This window comes from Cryptomeria japonica, chromosome 11 (assembly GCF_030272615.1).
Source record: "Cryptomeria japonica chromosome 11, Sugi_1.0, whole genome shotgun sequence".
In the NCBI taxonomy this organism is placed as follows: Eukaryota; Viridiplantae; Streptophyta; class Pinopsida; order Cupressales; family Cupressaceae; genus Cryptomeria; species Cryptomeria japonica.
In genome coordinates this window covers 616,481,421-616,499,526 of record NC_081415.1, presented here as the reverse complement: position 1 = coordinate 616,499,526, position 18,106 = coordinate 616,481,421, and the positions used below count along the sequence as shown (strand labels likewise).

The window sequence follows — 18,106 nt, the reverse complement described above, 5'->3', positions numbered from 1 at the left end:
AATCACATCATACCACGAAGAGCTTATCCACGAGTAGAGATCCTACATAACAGAACCTTGGAGTTGCCACGACTGATCCTTCGGTGATATCTTCAGCAGTCGGGAAACTTTACTCAAGAGAGGATAAGGTACCCTGGGTATTTTATTCTGTGTTCGCATGTGCATAAAAAACACATCAACAAATCCACACCAACACCACTTATGCATAACATCAAAGATATTCAACAAAGCTCTGCCAATGAAACCCTCGTCGGAACAACAAACCAAGCTTACCAACATACAGGATAGCATCCGATCATCAGATCAAAACCAACTGACTGAACATGAATCTGAGTAGCATGAATAAGCCAATTCCATAACCCAAACATGTCGGACCATACCAGATCATGATGATCCAATCCAACCAGAAACCAAACAACCTACCGGGACCAGAAGGATACCGGTAAAGCAACCAAAACAACTAGTGTTGACATCAATGACAAAACATCAATGCAACACATAATCAATTCCTCCAAATGGCCAACAATCTCCCCCTTTGGCATTGATGGCAAAACTAGATGTGAAAAACATCCAAGTGCCAAGAAATGCCAAACAAGTCTCCCCCAATGGAAGACAGCCAAAAATCTCCGATACAAAGATATAGCAATGAAGTTCTGAAAGAAAGACCAAACTCCCCCTGTGAATAATATCTTTGTAAAGCTCTGTTTTTCACTTATATCTCTCCCCCTTTGACATCAATGCCAGAAATCTGACAAAAATATCAAAGCAAAAACAAAAACTACTGAATCACAAGGCTAACTATTCCCCCTGAGCAGTAGCATCCCCACATCAATGTTATTCTTTTCGGATTGAATGATATCTTTGATAATGCATACCGGATTGATGCCAAATAACATCAATCAGTTCTCTGTCGGAGGGGCAGAAACCCCTAATCTGTCTCTCAAGTACTCAAATGATCCTTTAGGCAAAGGTTTAGTGAAAATGTTTGCAGTCTGCTCTTTAATGTTCACATAAACCAGTCTAACCTCATTTTCTTCCACCTTCTCCTTCAAAAAGTTATACTTGATAGATATGTGCTTTGTCTTAGAGTGAAATACGGATTCTTTGATATGTCAATAGCAGCAGAGTTATCATAGTGAATAACTACCGGTCCAGTGCAATGTACTTTAATGTCCTTCAACATTTGCTTCATCCATAAGACTTGTGTACAGTTAGTACCAGCAACAACAAACTCAACTTCAGCAGCAAATAAAGAAGAACATGATTGTTTCTCGTTGATCCATGGAACCAACTTCTTTCCAAAAAAGAAAGTTCCACTAGAAATACTTTTCCAGTCCTCAACATCACCTACCCAATTTGCATCTGTATATGCACATAAAGTAAAGTCCTCATCCTTAGGGTACCACAACCATATTTAGATGTACCTTGCAAGTATCTAAAAATTCTTTTCACCGCACTCTCATGATTTTCTCTAGGATCACTTTGATATCTAAATGCAATGCAAACAGCGTTCATTATATCAGGCCTAGTCTGAGTCAAATATAGGAGACCTCCAATCATAGACTTGTATCTTGTAGGATTTACCGTTGCAAATTCATCTTTCCTTGACAATTTCTCACTTGTAACCATAGGAGTACTTACCAATTTAGAGTTTACCATACCAAATTTCTTCAACAATTCCCTAGCATACTTAGTTTGACAGATGAAAATACCTTTATCAGTCTGAGTAATCTGCAAACCTAAGAAAATTTTCATTTCCCCAATCATAGACATTTCAAATTCTTTCTCCATATTCTTAGAAAATTTCATGCACAACTTATCTTCACCTTCAAAAATAATGTCATCAACAAAAACTTCAATATTCAATATATAATCATCAATGACTTTATAATATAGATTACTGTCAACATTACCTTTAGTGAAACCAAGCTTCAAAAGACATTTGTCCAACCTTGCATACCAAGCTCTAGGTGCCTGTTTCAATCCATATAAAGCTTTCCTTAACCTACAAACCATGTTTTTATCATCTAAAAGTGAAAAACCATCAGGTTGCTCAATATAAACTTCCTCATCAGGATCTCCATTCAAAAAGGCACACTTAACATCGATCTGATAAACCTTGTCGTTCTTATGTGCAGCATAGGCAAGAAATAATCTTACAATTTCAATCCTAGCTACAGGTGCAAAAGTTTCACCATAATCAATTCCTTCCTTCTAAGAATATCCTTTACAAACCAATCTAGCTTTATTCCTTACAACTTGTCCATCTTCATTTAATTTATTCCTAAAAACCCATCTAGTTCCAATAACATTCTTATTTTTAAGTCGGGGAACTAAAGTCCATGTGTTATTCTTCTCTATTTGATCTAATTCTTCTTCCATAGCTTTCATCCAACATTCATCTTTACATGTTTCAATTACTGATACCGATTCAACTTGAGAAATTAAATATACCTCATTAGTTGCCAATCTCCTTCTTGTCATCACTCCATTGTTCTTGTCCCCAATGATCTGATCTTCTAAATAATTCATCCTTACATACCTAGGAGTCTTCTGACTCTTTGTTCCTCTTCCCGGTTCTTCAGTTACTGTTGAATTTTCTGATACTGCTGAAGTAACTGGTTCAACATTTTGTTCCGGTAAAGGTGTTACCTATTCAGTTATGATCATTTCCACTGCCGATTCTTGCTCGTAAACTCTGATTTGACTTCTATTCAGCTCATCCACCTTGACATTAGCGCTTTCCACAATTATCTGCAATCTCTTGTTATAACATCTATATGCTTTGCTTTCATTAGAGTTACCAAGAAATATTCCTTCATCACATCTAGTATCAAATTTGCCAATGATATTATCTCTTCTAATATAACATTTACTACCAAAGATTCTAAAATACTTAACTATAGGTGTATTGCCAAACCATAATTCATAAGTGTTGTGACCTTTTCACACATCGCCCCATTGCTAACGGGGACCCCCTCTTTTCCTGTTTCCAACATTGTTAGGTTAGGGTTTTGGCTACTTAGAGGGCAATTCTGTGTTTCTTGTGCCCAAGTCTCGGAGTTTTGATCATACCTAGTGTCGTTTAGGGTTTTTTGAAGTTATAGGATCAAGCGCGTAAAATTGAGATTTCTAAATAATCCTAGTTTTGTCTAATTGTTAACTCTTTTTGGAGCATTAACGCGTTTTTAAATGTCCTCGTCGGTGATTTTAAGTGCTAAGGTGTTTTCAAACCTTTTGGAGTTGTTTTCTCGCTCCTAGAGAATTATTCAGGTCACTTTCGCACTTTATCCCGATAGTTTTCCTTGTGTTACGCTCCAATTTCTGATGAAGTTGCCTAAGTCCAATTGAGTTTTATTAAGTTTCGAAGTTTCTAAGTAATTCTGAGTGGAAAAATCATCATTTTCCGGAGTAAAATCCATATTTTAAGGGTTAAAAGGTCAAAATTCCACACTAGAGGTGCTTTTCCCTCATATTCCTAACTACCCATGGTTTTCCCCACTCAAAATCCAGACTGGACATGGATTTCCCTTGAAATCCATACTTGCTCCATTTTTCCACCACTGTGAATCCATACTAGGGTCGTTTTTCCCCTGGAAGCATTACAATTTGACTAAGTGTCAACATTTATCCTGACTACCCACGATTTTCCACCAGGGAGGTATGGATAGGTTGTTGATGATGTTTGCATTCCCCACCTGGGTCGATTTTCCAGCAGGTCTTTGTGACAAGTTTTTGAAGATTTTGTCCGGATTTTAATCTAGACTCAGTGATTTTCCATTGAGAATGCATTTTATGATTTTGAGTCCGGATTTTCATCCAAACTGAGGTCGTTTTTCCACCAGAGGGGTATTTTTGGGTGATGACTTAGTTTTGAGGGGAGTTTTTCATTCCACACTCATATCGATTTTCCCCTAGCCCCATTTTGTGCACATTTAATCATTTTTTGAGTCCGGATTTTCATCCAAACTAGGATCGATTTTCCTCTAAGGGGATATTTGGCGATTTTTAAAGTGATTTTGTGACGATATTTTAATCCTTACTAAGATTGATTTTCCCCAATTGGCCCATTTTTTATTTAAATTGAAATATTTTAATAAATGAGCCTCATTTTAATGTTTTTAATAAAAGGCAATGATTATTTAAAAGATGAAAGCAATTAATAAATGATTTGCAATGAGCATTTAATGTTTTTAACCTTCTAGAAGCAAATTAGTTTCACCCAAGCAAGTATAAGAACAAGTGTTTTATCCCACATTGCTTGTGTGGTGAAAATTGGTGATGAAAGTAAGTTTAAAGGGAGGAGTCCAGCATTATTTTATTATTAAGTTTGCTAAGAACAAGTGTTTTATCCCACATTGCTTGTGTGGTGAAAATTGGTGATGAAAGTAAGTTTAAAGGGAGGAGTCCAGCATTATTTTATTATTAAGTTTGCCAGGTGGATTCCATGCAAGGGTGATTTTCTCCATAGTTGGCGATTTTGGAGCAAGTGTTGAAGTGAAGTGTTAGATTGAAGACTTATTCCTTCGTCCATTGCAGCTAGCTGGACAATCCACTCCATTGCTACCATTGAAGCTTATTGACTCCATTGTTTCCAATTTTCGATTTTGGGGGGGGGGTGGGGTAGCAATTTTTTCTATTTTGGCAACTTTGATCATTTTAGAGGGCTCCTACCTCTAAGTTGGCGATTTTCCTTGTGGTTGCCATTTTTGTTGCTGATTTAGACTGGTTTTGCTGCCATCAAGACCCCCCATGCCACGATTTTGATGATATCCACCATTTTTGGTGTATTTGGCGATTTTGGTGAAGGGTAGCAATTTTGGTATTGGCGAACTTTGGCGATTTTCCTTGATACCGCCATCATTGCTTGCTGTTCTCAGACCTCCATTGTTGGCAGATTGATGTACATTGAAGATCATTTTCAGATTTGTGGAGGATGGCGCCACAGCTGGGAAAGTTCGATTTTTATTTGGCAAGTGTTTGGAGCATATTTTGGTGGATTCCTTGCATGCTTGATACCGCCATTGTTCCCTACTTGCTGTCATTTGCCTCAGATCTGAGTTTTAACTCCATTGCTTCAGGTTTTGACCTCCATTGTTGGTTGTACAATCATTTTTCAGACTTAACTTTTATTGCCCAACTAGCTACAACTTTAGCGATTTGTATTTGGAGACATTTTGGAGGCACTTTGGGATCATTTTCAGACCATTGGAAGGCTGTCCCAGGTCTGCAACTATGTTAATGGCTGCTTGTCCTCAGAAATTTATCTTTTACCAGCCTTACCTATGTTCCCAAAGATTGGTTATTTTCATCATCAAGACTGATTTTTATCAAGTTTGTGCATATTTTTGAAAGATTGCAACATGTTTTGAGAGGTTAATTCATTTAGTTGCAGGTTGTCTTCAGATTTGTGACCTCCATTATTGACTGCAGAAGGTGTCTTCAGACATAATTTTTTGTGAAAACACAACCTTTCACACCTTTCCCTAGTCACTTTTAATCCGGTATACTCCTTTGCACTATGATTTGCACGAAATTTCTAAGTATAAGGAGGTGTTGATTTCATGAGGGTTTCATACCCTAGTCTTGTCACATTTTGTGTTTAAATTGTTAAGATCTACCTAGAGTGTGGACTATTTTTCTGACTTCATGCTCTAAGTCTGGAATTCTATTAAGAATGTTGTATTTTTTCCTAAGTTCTAACTTCAAGCTCCGTACAAGTGCGATGTCAAAGTCCGGATTTAAGGAAAGAGAACAGCAAAAGATAATGGAGACTGGATTCTATCTAGAGTCTAAGATGTCATCCAGATGGAAGGAGATTACGGATACAAACATGCATTTCCTGAGCTTGGACCTGATACGACAGCGGATGTTCGGAGTCGGAAATCAAATTCCTTCCCCAGCATATGTAAACATTATGAAAAGTGGTATTTTTCAAGCCGCTGGATTTCCACAGTCCATACAATGCAGTGAGCTTATCCTGGAGTGTGCACGATGTTATGATTCTCGCTCACGAATGATCAAGACTCCTAAGGGCGTTGTCATTGCCTACCTTGCTAAGGATGTGATTGCTGAGGTGTTTGGAATTCCACACGGAGCGGATATGAAGGATGCAACTAAGGATGAATATGAAGAGTGGCACACGAAGAAGATGGATGCGTGTAAGAGTATGATAAACAAAGAGTGGATGATCGAGCCTAGGCTTCATCATTCCAAGGCTCCCAAGACACTCATGTGCACAAACTTCAAAGAGGAATATAGTGACTTAGTATTCTTACTTAACAAAGTGATGGGGACGCCGCAGGGTGCAATATTTGATGGATGGATGTTCTACTTCGTCCAGGATTGTCTTAGAGGGACATTGATAAATTGGTCTAGAATCATAAGTGACAATCTGGACTTTTAGCCGAGGAATGTAGAGCGGTCCAAGTCATTCGCCATGACTTCCTACTTGGTATACCTGCTTGCACGGTTTGTTTCATACAAAGGATTGATATGCAAAGGTGAAGTCGGGAATGGGCAAGGACAATTCAGGAGTCATGAGTGTTATCCCCAGTTGAACATGCATAGAATTGAAGACTATAAGAGAGTGAATGATGTATTCACCATGTACATCACGCGGATGCTACAAGGCGGAATCCATAGAAGATTGTCCAAGGAGGCAACAGAGCTAATAGAGAAGTATGGATCGTGGTATATTCAGTTTCCCACTTTCACGTACCTTAGGATTCATAGGTTTCAATCCGAACCCTACAGGCTTCCTAGGTATCCTTTCGACAAAATGATCTTGTTGGAAGTGGTGAGAGCTTCTAGAGTTTGATTCCATTCAGAGAGAGAAGCATAGGACAGGAATGGCATTCCCTATTTCAGTTGGGAATATGTTGGAGGTTTGTTAGTCTACCTTAGCCGCCAGCACTGCGAGTGAGGAGCTTGCATTCTATCGATTTGCAACCTTCAAGAAAAGAAAAAGATTCGATCCCAGCAAGAAAGTTGAAAGGATCAGGGGAGAGAAGTGCATCCACAAGGTAGACAGAGAAGATTATTGGGCCAACCTAATGGACGAGCAGGCAATGAAGAGACGAATGTGGTCCAGAATGTCATTGGATTTCATGAGGAAGTGTGGACTTTTCCTCATTCCTGATCAGGTGTTAGATGACAAGGATCATACGCATCCACAGTATGAGAATGAAATGAAGAAGGCAATCTTATTGCCTAATTGGTCAGAATCAGAAGAGATTGATCTAAATGTATTGATGAGAGAGGTCTTGAGTTTCTCCCGTACATGGGTAGATATTCAGATGAATAAGTTAGTTGATATGGGTGTTTCCTTCACTTATGAAAAGATGAAGTCGAAAGAGTCTACTTCTGAAGATGATCTGAGGACTATCAATGATGTCAGGATTCATGCAAACGAAGAGAGTCAAGCTCCCAAGGGAAGGAAAAACACGCCAGGAGGAGTCAAGGCCAGAGGAGAGAAGATTGAGGAGGTCAAGAAGAAGAAACAAAAGACTATCATTCCTCCACCTATCATTCCTTCACCACCTCTCAGTGTCTCATCAATTAAGGAAACTGAAATAACATAACAGAATAAAGAAACCCAGCAATATTCCAACACAGTGATACTACAAGAGAATATTCAGGAGTTACATGCCACAGCGACATCTGCTCCACCAAATGAGAATGATGATCAGTTGGGATCCCCTACTATCCTTTTGGAGGTTAGTTTGGGAAATGAGATATATGATTTGACCAAGAGTAATCCTGATGATGATGATGATGTTATCTCGGCATTGAGAGGACTTGATAGAGATATGTGTCTCGATGATGGTATGGAGATGGTTGCTATTTCTGATTGGCTGATGAGAAGTATGGAAAAGAGTAAGAAAATGATAGAGGTACAACCTATTGATAGCATTGATGATTACCTAGCTAGGAGCAATAAGGAGAAAGAACCAAAGAGAGCTGAGATTTTGTCGCACATAGCTAGAGATGAGACAAATGCGGATTGCGCAGGTTGTTGTTCCTATTGGAGGTGTGACAATAGACATTGCTACTCCTATGGATTTCCAGACTACTTCAGTTGCCCTTGGCCGTACATCAAGAGAGCAAGAGTTTCAGGAGGTTGGTGATAACCTTAAAGCGATCAACACAAGGTTCGATAGAGAAATTGAAGAGAAAGAGAAGTACAGAGAAGAGAATATCACACTTAGAGAGTATATTGCGGGGATAAGGCGTGAGAATCCCACCCTTATTTCCCCTATTGCAGGATCATGGACTACATTCACACTATGAGGCAACGAGAGATACACTCTCCGAGGTGGAAAAGTGGATTGAGTGCAAGAAAATAGGCAAATGATTTCCTTACTCAGTTTGTCCAGGCATATGATAGGACAACAGGGCTCGTATTTAGAATCCAGTATTTGGAGGATGTTTGGGAAGAATTCCGGCCTATTCAAGAGAAGACTATTCCATGCCTCAAAGCTTTGAAGAAGATTCCTAACTCCACTTTGATCAGCAAGAGCATTGTGCATAGTGGAGACAAATACGATTTCCATGGCTGGTATTGTTCATTGGTCATGAAGAGATCAACTTATGAGAACGCCCAGTTGAGTTGTATGGAGATGGAAGGATTGATTAAGGACATTCCGGTAAAGATCCTTGCCTCAATTGAGGAATTATTGGGTGTCGATGTTAGTGATGCTAGTGGTTTACACTTAGCCGAATTAAGAGACAAGATGAAACTTATGTATTTTTGTCAGTTGGACTCTTTGAAGAAGAGTCAGATAGATGACTTGGTCTCTTTGTTGATTCATGTTCATAGTTCGCAGAAACTCATGCCAGATTGGGAGAACACTTTGGACGCTTGCTCGGATTCATTGGACGTGATTCATTTGCAGCAAGATACCTTACCTAGCATTTCCATGGAGGAGTTAGATTCTGTATTGGCTAGATTCTTGGAGTTTGCTAGGAGAGAGAGAGATGCATGGAGGAATCTTCTAGAAGATTCCTTATTTGATCACTAGGTATCTTTTTATTGGGCCATATGTTGCTGGCACCATTTTTTATGTAAACCCTAATTAGGCCAATTCTAGGGTTTTGCATGATATTGGTCGTTGATCTTGTATCAATCTTGGCCATCCATTTTGTAAGAGACTCTATATATACCTCCTTGTCTCTCATTTGTAAGAGAGTTTTTGTAGAATTGTTGGTATATGTTGCAGCTATTTGAATCATAATCATTGTTCAATTGTTGGTGATTTTGCTCTTCAAATGTTGTCTTTGCATTCATGGTTCTCAATTCCTCCAAGTTAGATTAGAATTTTAGATTAGAATTTGTTTTCATGTTTATTAGATTGAGTGGAAGATTTGTTGAATACATTTGTGTGGAATCATTAATCCATACCACTAGTCTCTTGCCACTAGTAAGTGCGCCTTGTGTGGTCAACTGGAAATTTGTGTAAGCTTAACTTCAATTATTATGTATCCCTTGACAAGCGTCAACTTGGATAGTGTCAACGTTTGATGGTAAAGTTTGAAAATCCATAAGTATGCCTTAGACGATTGCACTAAGCTTGTGTCAATACCTATTTGTGAGACCTTGCCTAGTTTGATTCCACTAGATTTGTTCATCATTTCCTACATTCCTAGGCCTAGAATAGACTTCCTGAATCCTATTCTTTTTGCCCATTTTTTTTAGTAAGAATTAAGCCCAGAGCTACATTGCTAAATCCTAAGTTGTTAGCACACCTATTCCGCATATTTCATGATCAAAGAAGATAATCCTAACATTTGCATAAGTCCCCAAGTGAACACAACAATTCACATCAACCATTGAGTTACCCACTCGTCAAGACCTAAAATGTAGAAACCTTGGAATCATTTTAGTTGATCTTACCCTTAGCATCTGAGATGATTGTGTTCAAGAGAGGGTAAATTACTTTGGTATTTTATTCTGAAATGTTATGTGCATAAAACACACATCAACAATAAGGTGTCTTATCAGTTTCTCCTTTGATATGTACTATGTTGAATGTATAGACTGTTGTGCTTACTGCTTCTCTCCAATAGATATGAGGTAGACTAGCTTCCATCATCATTGTTCTAGCAACATCCAAGATAGTTTTGTTCTTCCTTTCCACAACTCCATTTTGCTGAGGTGTTTGGGGAGCAAAAAATTGTCTCCTTATACCATGCTTCTCACAAAAGTTATTAAACTCACCGGATGTGAATTCTCCACCATGATTTGACCTTAAACATTTAACCTTCAATCATGTCTCTGTCTCAACTTTAGCTTTAAAGATTTTAAATTTTTCAAAAGCCTCAGATTTCTCCCTTTAAAAAGTAACCCACATCATTCTAGAATAATCATCAATGATTAGCATAAAATATCTATCACCTTGAAAACTTTTATCTCTAGCAAGGCCACACAAATCAGTATGAATAAGATCAAGTACATCATTAGATTTGTCTTGTATACTCTTAAGGGAGGTTCTAACATGTTTTCCCATTTGACATTCTTTACATTCCGGATTATAAGGCTTCACAATCTTAGGTATATCTCTAACTGCCTTAGTTGAACTGATCTTTACAATGCAATCAAAATTCACATGACATAGGCCTTTATGCCATAGCCAACTCTCATCAATTTGTGCAATCAAACATGTTTTCTCACCAGAATTCAAATGAAATATATTACTTTTTGTCTGAGTACCAGTTGCAATCTCCAATCCAAATCTATTAATGATTTTGCATTTTCCATCCTTGAACTGTAATTGAAATCCCTTATCCACCAATTGTCCTACACTCAAAAGATTATGCCTTAAACCTTCAACATAATAAACATTATCAGTATTGTGCTTACCATCCAATGATATAGTTCCTTTTCCCTTGATCATACATGCTTTGTCATCTCCAAATCTAATTAGACCGCCATCAAATTCTTGCAAAGATAGAAACTTCCTTTTATCTCCAGTCATATGATGTGAACATCCACTGTCAATTACCCATTCATCCTTATCTTCAATTTTAGCAGCAAGTGCCTTCTCTTCAGGTACATTCTCTTCCAGTGCCGGAACATCTTCCTTGATAGCCAAGAACACCCATTCCTTTCCATTGTCGAAACCACTAGCAAAGTCTTGTGTCAGTTCATCATTAGAATCAGTCACACCTTCCTCATCCACTATGTAGCATTATTTATCTCTGTTTTTCCTGTACTTATACTTGTTCTGATATCCAGGGTTAGGCTTAAAAGATCTAGCTCTTTCTTCAAATCTTGAATTCCTTTCAAGACATCTAGATGCAAAATGACCTATCTTATTACATGCAAAACATTTAAAAGGTGATTTTCCTTCATACTTACTTCCTACCGGTCCTTTAGGTACTCTTCTAGCAAATAGGGCTTCAAATTGCTCAAATTCTTCATCTTCTCTCTTCATATCATCCAATTCCCTTGCATATAAAGTTTTCCAATCTTGCTTGCCGGTTGATGATGTTGATGCTTGAAAAGCAGGTTCAGACTTCACAGCTCCAGAAGGTCTAAATTCTTCAAGCTCAAAAGCAAATAATTTCCCAACCAAGGTATCTCTATTGACAAAAGTATTAGCCATTGTTCTCAATTCATTAATTGCAGTAGCCTTCATCTTGTAAGCCGGTGGTAAAGCTCTCAGAACTTTAGAAACTATCTCATCTTCACTCAGAGTTCCACCACAACATTGAATTCTCATAACAATATCATTTACCCTTTCCATGAATACAGTAATCCTTTCATCTTCTTCCATCTTCAAGTTTTCATATCTCACCCGGTAACCATCAAGTTCAACAATCTTCACAGTAGGGTCACCTTCTTTAAGAGTCTCCAACTTGTCCCATACAGCCTTTGCAGATGATTTGTCAGTTAATATCATTATTTGTTGATCAGAAAGTGCACACAAGAGGGCTTCTCTTGCTCTACAATCATTCTCAAGCTCCTTATCCAAGTTTGTCAGAGGAGGATTGCCAGATGTCGGATTATAAGGTGTAGCACCATTCTCTGCGATCTCCCAAATCTCCTTACTGAGACCTCTCAGATGAGTCTCCATCTGAATCTTCCATACTCTGTAATTTGTTCCATCAAGCCTAGGAATATCTCTCCGAAAGATAGCAGCAGATGAACTAGATGAACTTGAACTGTTAGTCACCATAGGATCTTCCTCAATCGGTTGAGCTTCTGCAAAGAGGACCAGAGCTCTGATACCAATTGTTAGACAGTTCAAATAACCGAAAGACAACTGAGAGGGGGGGGGTGAATCAGTTGTCACCAGATTACAGTAACCTTAAGCAATTAAAACTTTAATACCGAAACCCAAAAGATCAATAACAGAATGCATAAATCAATTACCGAAATAGCAGATAAACCAATTAAGCATAAACAACAATTAGAGAATAAATACCATCCACGTTACACCAAGATTTGTACGTGGAAAACCCGGTAAAGGGAAAAACCACGGTGGAAAACCCGGTAAAGGGAAAAACCACGATGGGAAGCCTACCTACAGTCAGATAATACTTCTGCAGTAAGTATGTGATTACAACTGAGGGACCTGCACTTGCAAGAAAGCCAACAGCCTAGAACGCACTGCTCATCACAAAAGGAGTCTCACTGACTACATAAAAATCCAGACTACAATCCGGAGAAAAGAATGAACTGCAAAGATAGCATCTCCTATCCCTGAATACAGTTCCGATTAAAATCAATACCTGAGGACTAAATCCTCTTACATAAACCCAACTCAATCACCAATGATCGACCAAATCCTCTGTCTGAATGATTATTACATTATTCGCACATATTACATTCCATATCCCTTACACATATGATCTACAATGAGATCTTCCATCATATATATACAAACCCTCGACCACAAACAATAAGGTCGGCCACCAGACAATAAAACAATTACATAATTACAAAACATGTCGGCCTGAGACCAAACAAATAATATCCAACCCATACGACATCCTGGAAACACATCGAGAGGTCCACACGTTACATTAAGCCGGTCCATAACCTAGATAATACCGGGACCCAATATAGGTCCACACACGGTAAAGCAATGAACCCAATCAACTAAGTCTCGAACACAATCACCATTGGCATCCTGAAACTCCACTAGAAGCTGCACCAACACCACTTATGCATAACATCAAAGATCTTCAACAAAGCTTTGCCGATGAAACCCTTGCCGGAACAAGAAACCAAGCTTACTAGCATACGGGATAGCATCTGATCATCAAATCAAAACCAACTGACTAAACATGAATCTGAGAAGCATGAATAAGCCAATTCCATAACCCAAACATACTGGACCATACCGGATCTTGATGATCCAATCCAACCAGAAACCAAACAACCTACCGGGACCAGAAGGATACCTGTAAAGCAACCAAGCTAGTGTTGAAATCAATGACAAAACATCAATGCAACACATAATCAATTCCTCCAAATGGCCAACAGTGTGCCCTTTGGCAAAAGGCACACCCTTTCACCATCACCACCCTTTGAAAGAGTGCAACTCTTAATTATTTCTGCCCCTTTGAAAGGGACACAACCTTTCACTATCAGATTTGCACTTTTATTTAAATTAGATCTGCACCTCCGATTCCCCAAATTATCCCCTCAAATGAGGTTCTCTTCTCCTTTTTAAATCTCATGTTTGAGGGAGACAATTTTTCATTTCATTTCTTTGACCATTCATTAACTTAATTAAAATTTAATAATATTTAATTGTATTCTTTTATATTTTAATTTTTATTTTATTATTATCATTTATCATTAAATTGTATTTCAAAGTGGGGACATTACAGGAGTCAATCTTTTTGAGGTTTTTGCTTCAATTGCCAGAGGTTTTGAGGACCATGGGCCAGATACTTATGAATTTAGATTGAAGGCGGCCTTGTATGGGCTAATACATGTACCATGAGTTTAGTATTTTAAAATAGATAAGTTTTCACTAAGTTAGGTTTTCCCAAGTGTAATACAACCCATGGGTTGAAAGAACATTTGAAAGCCTTGGAAAGCTTTTGCCAAGAGGTTAGTATGCAAGTGAACATCACCAAGACCAAAGTCGTGATTTTTTCAATTACTAGAAAACAAAAACAAATTAGCTTTCTCTTTAAAGGTAGTCCATTGGAAATGGTGAAAGAATACAATTATCTTGGAAGTTGGGATTGATTTTCACTACAAGCTTAGTTGGAACTCTTGTAAAGCAAAAAAGATACAAGGAAGATGGAGAGCTTCTCGTCTACTTCAAAAACTTTGGGATTGGAAAACCAAGAAAACCCTTTTCGGTTTGTCAATCGCTAGTTGTTCTTTATGGCTATGGTATTTGGGGAACTAGCATGTTAAGTTGCAGTTAAGGACAATTGGAAAGTGTAGACACCTAAAAATGACAATACTAACACGTTAATTATTCCTCTTTATTTATTAAATAATTCTTTAATTATTTAATTAATCTAATGATTATTCTTCTAAACTAATTTAATCATCACATTTCATCATATTCTAATTATTCAATTTCCCTCCAATCATCTAACCATGCAAACCTTATTTTTTTTATATTAAATAATTTTATTATTTAATTAATTGCGAATTAATACCTTTAATTAAATAATCTTTATTATTTAATTACATTCAATTTCTAATAATTAAATAATTTAAAGAATTTATTTAATTATCTAACTTATTATTTTCTAATTCAAAAAAATCCCCAAATTCTAATTTCACTTAATTTCAATAAAATGCGCATTTCATTTCATGATTTTAAAAATCCAAATTCAAATCAAATGCAAACCAAATTTGAATTTCAAGCTAATTCCCTACAGCACATGTCAAAATCCTAACTGGCATTGACTTTCAGTCTAACTATCAATCACCTTTTTCTGACTCGACAATCAATTCGGTCAACTTCCCAATCAATTCAGTTATCTCCTCAGTTAACTCATCAATCAGTTTTTTAGAATAGACTCATCTATTCAGACTGATCAATCTATCCAATTCATTGATCAATCAATTCAGTTGACTCATTAATCAAATGAGTTCAACTCTCAATCAGTTATGTCTCAACCAATATCAACCGTTGATCGATTATGTTATTGAATGCATCTCAACTGTTGAATTCCTCTATTCGAAATCTATAAATTGAGTTTCAATCCTTCATTTTCAATAATCACGATCTTCGAATTCTTGTGTCATATTGCAAGTTAACAAGCGCAACTCTAAGAGCCAGCATATCGCAAAAAAGAGAAGAACAATGTAAGTGACTTGTGTCGCTACAATAGGGAGTTTTTGATTGAATTTATTTATAACCTTATTGTTTCGATTGCATGCTTTCATTGATATTATGAAATTCGTTAATTAGATAGGATTCGTGATTTCCTTTTATTCTGATTAACAATGATAAATTTTCCCGTAATACAGAAAGAATCCAAAAGCATCTAATCATGAGTAGTCTCAAAGTCAAATCCACAATCCCTTATGAGATCCTTTTGGCTGAAGCGGGAACTTTTCTGTTGGAGGCATCCACAATAACCCCACTACTAAGTTATTGAAAGAAGGTTGAAAACATGGATGCCCATCGCTGGCCCAAAATTGAAAATACTTGTGGTGGAGGAGCTAGGCCGTAGGAAGAAAACTTGGATGAAGCAAAACAACAAATGGTTAAGCAAATGGCACATCAATTAGCATGAATGTCCTAACACCAATAATGAAATAAAAAAATATGTGATGGAAAAATTCAAGACTGCTACATGGACAAAGCAAATTGGATGAAAAAAAGCTTACTACATCAAAAAATTTAACCCAACTTGGGAAAAGGTGAAAAAACATATTTAGTGGCAGTTATTAAAGGAAAATCAGGGCTGTTAACTACACAGTTGAGGACTGGATCACATCATCTTTGGTGTGTAACCAGTAAATGGACTGTACATAAGGAGTATGGGAAGAAAAAACTTGCACATTTTGTAGTCAGAGGGCACTCGAGATGGAATGGCACTTTATCATGGTATGCACAGCTTATCAAGATATCCGCACCCAATATGATAATAGCTTGAAAGTTGACAGCCTGCACGAGTTATTTGAAGAAGCAAGGATTAATATAACTGCTAACCTCCTAGTCAAGATCCATAGTAGGAGATCAGATATCAAAAGGAGTTTGAAGATAACTTAGGACAATTCTTGGCCCCTTAGACTACTTAGTCTCAAGGACATCATTAAAATCATTCATTAATTCATTCAATGCATATTTTCATAATCCATTTGATACATCCAGTCCACTTATCTAAGCCACATATACAAATGAGCTTTGATACCATGTCAAATTTTCAGACAATACGTTCTACACTCACAAAATCAACCCCTACATGGTAGGAAACTTAAACTTGATCAGAATTCTAAGTACAAGAATCTCAAAAAAAAAAAAAACATCACACTGACAAGAAAACAGGGAATACAAATATTGAACTCTGAAACCTGCAACTGCCTTCTCATTAAATCTGAACAGAAATACACTGTACTAGCTCAAAACTTGGACTTTAATTTTTCTGTGTTTTTTTTATCTCAGATTTAGGAATCTCAATTTAAAGTTTGTTTTTGCTATTTTGTAACCTGCCTTTCTTTTGAGCTAGTGCACTGTATTTCTTTCAGATTCAACGAGAAGATGGTTGCAGGTTTGTGAATTAAGTAATGTATTCGCTAGCTGCTTTTTAATGTGATGTGTTTGTATATTTTAGAACTCGGAATCAGCAGTTACGACAGGAGTTACCAAGTTAAGGTTTCCAAGTGTTTAAGGTTTAACTTTCTGACTGCAGAATCATAACCATAATCTGAAACTTTAACATTCATAAATACAATTTCAAGATTTATGTTATTGAGTATATGAAATCTGAAAATTTTAAAGTTGATGGCTTTTTACGGTCTATTAGTCTCTCTATCATGAGTAAGTTCTATCTGTTAAGTTTCTCTATATTTTCTATCATGTTTTTAAACATCTGAATAACAATGTATATTTATGTTTGTTAAAATCAATCCTGCATGTGACACCATTTATGTTTTCATTCAAAGATATGCAACAACTCTATGTCCTAAAGGAATGTGTTTTATCACATCCACTAGAATCCTCCAATCCATGGTGACGTGCACTGATCTACAGAGGTCTCTGAGACGCAGAGATTACATACAATAACCAGAGGAATGATCTCAGCGCTAGGATTTGAAATAGAGAAAACAAAGAACTTGGTCTGTAATTCTCCACACGTGTGGCTAGGGTATGGAATAGAGATAACAGAGAACTTGATATATAATTCTGTACAAAGATTTCTAGGGTTCAAAACAAAAAAAGCAAAGGATTTGGTCTGTAATTATCCACAAAAGTGGATAGGGTTCAAAATAATGAGCTTGTAATTAGGTTCAAATCAAATAGCTCAAGATTAGAGTTCAAAAATAATTGAAATATCGATCTATTACGATAAAAAATAACGTTGCGGCTGGTTGGTTTCTCTTTTTTTCCTCTTAAAATAATACTGCAAGAACAAATATGTAAAACAATGCAATAGATTAAAAACCAAAAAGGAAAAAGAAAATGCAACCAGGGTACATTTTCCAGAGAAGAAGAAAGGATGTATCACGCTCACCAAGCTTCCACAGACGTTCCTCGCGGCAGGGTTTGTTTGCAGGCTCGATTGCAAACAATGGGATGATCGACCCAGCAACAAGAATACAAACCCAAAACTGCTCCCGTAGAAAAACAATGAGACACCGAGCAAATGATGCAGTGTTACTTCAAAATGGATAATTAATGCTGAGAGGAATTTACAATGGCACTGAGAGAAAAAATAATTAATGTTTTTAATAATGTTCACAAGGTGAAATAGTCTACCGGGATAGAAGCCATATAAATACCAGTCTATTTGATTTTTGATTTTTTTCATCGATTTTTAAATCTTCATCAAGTAATTTGTAATTTTTGTTATTTTTTTAATAAATTATTTAGGGAGATCATATTTAGAGTTTTGATGTAATTAATTCAAATATTTTTTATAAGTTGGACATTTCATGACATAAAGTTAATTTGTT

General features: G+C 36.9%; 1 protein-coding gene across 4 annotated transcripts in view; it reads right to left on the bottom strand.

The window, feature by feature from the left end:
* LOC131043479 (uncharacterized) overlaps positions 1–17,892 on the bottom strand; it is a 47,301-nt gene extending 29,409 nt beyond the window's left edge. Inside the window, exons 1-2 of one of the 4 annotated variants that reach the window (XM_057976680.2) lie at positions 17,665–17,887; positions 15,992–16,097 (exon numbers count right to left, since the gene is read on the bottom strand). The gene's annotated coding sequence lies outside the window, so the exon portion shown is untranslated. Of the gene's footprint in view, positions 1–15,991; positions 16,098–17,627 lie in introns of all 4 variants that reach the window. The other 3 variants (XM_057976679.2, XM_057976681.2, XM_057976682.2) reach the window with 3 other exon arrangements.
* Positions 17,893–18,106: the final 214 nt, after the last annotated feature.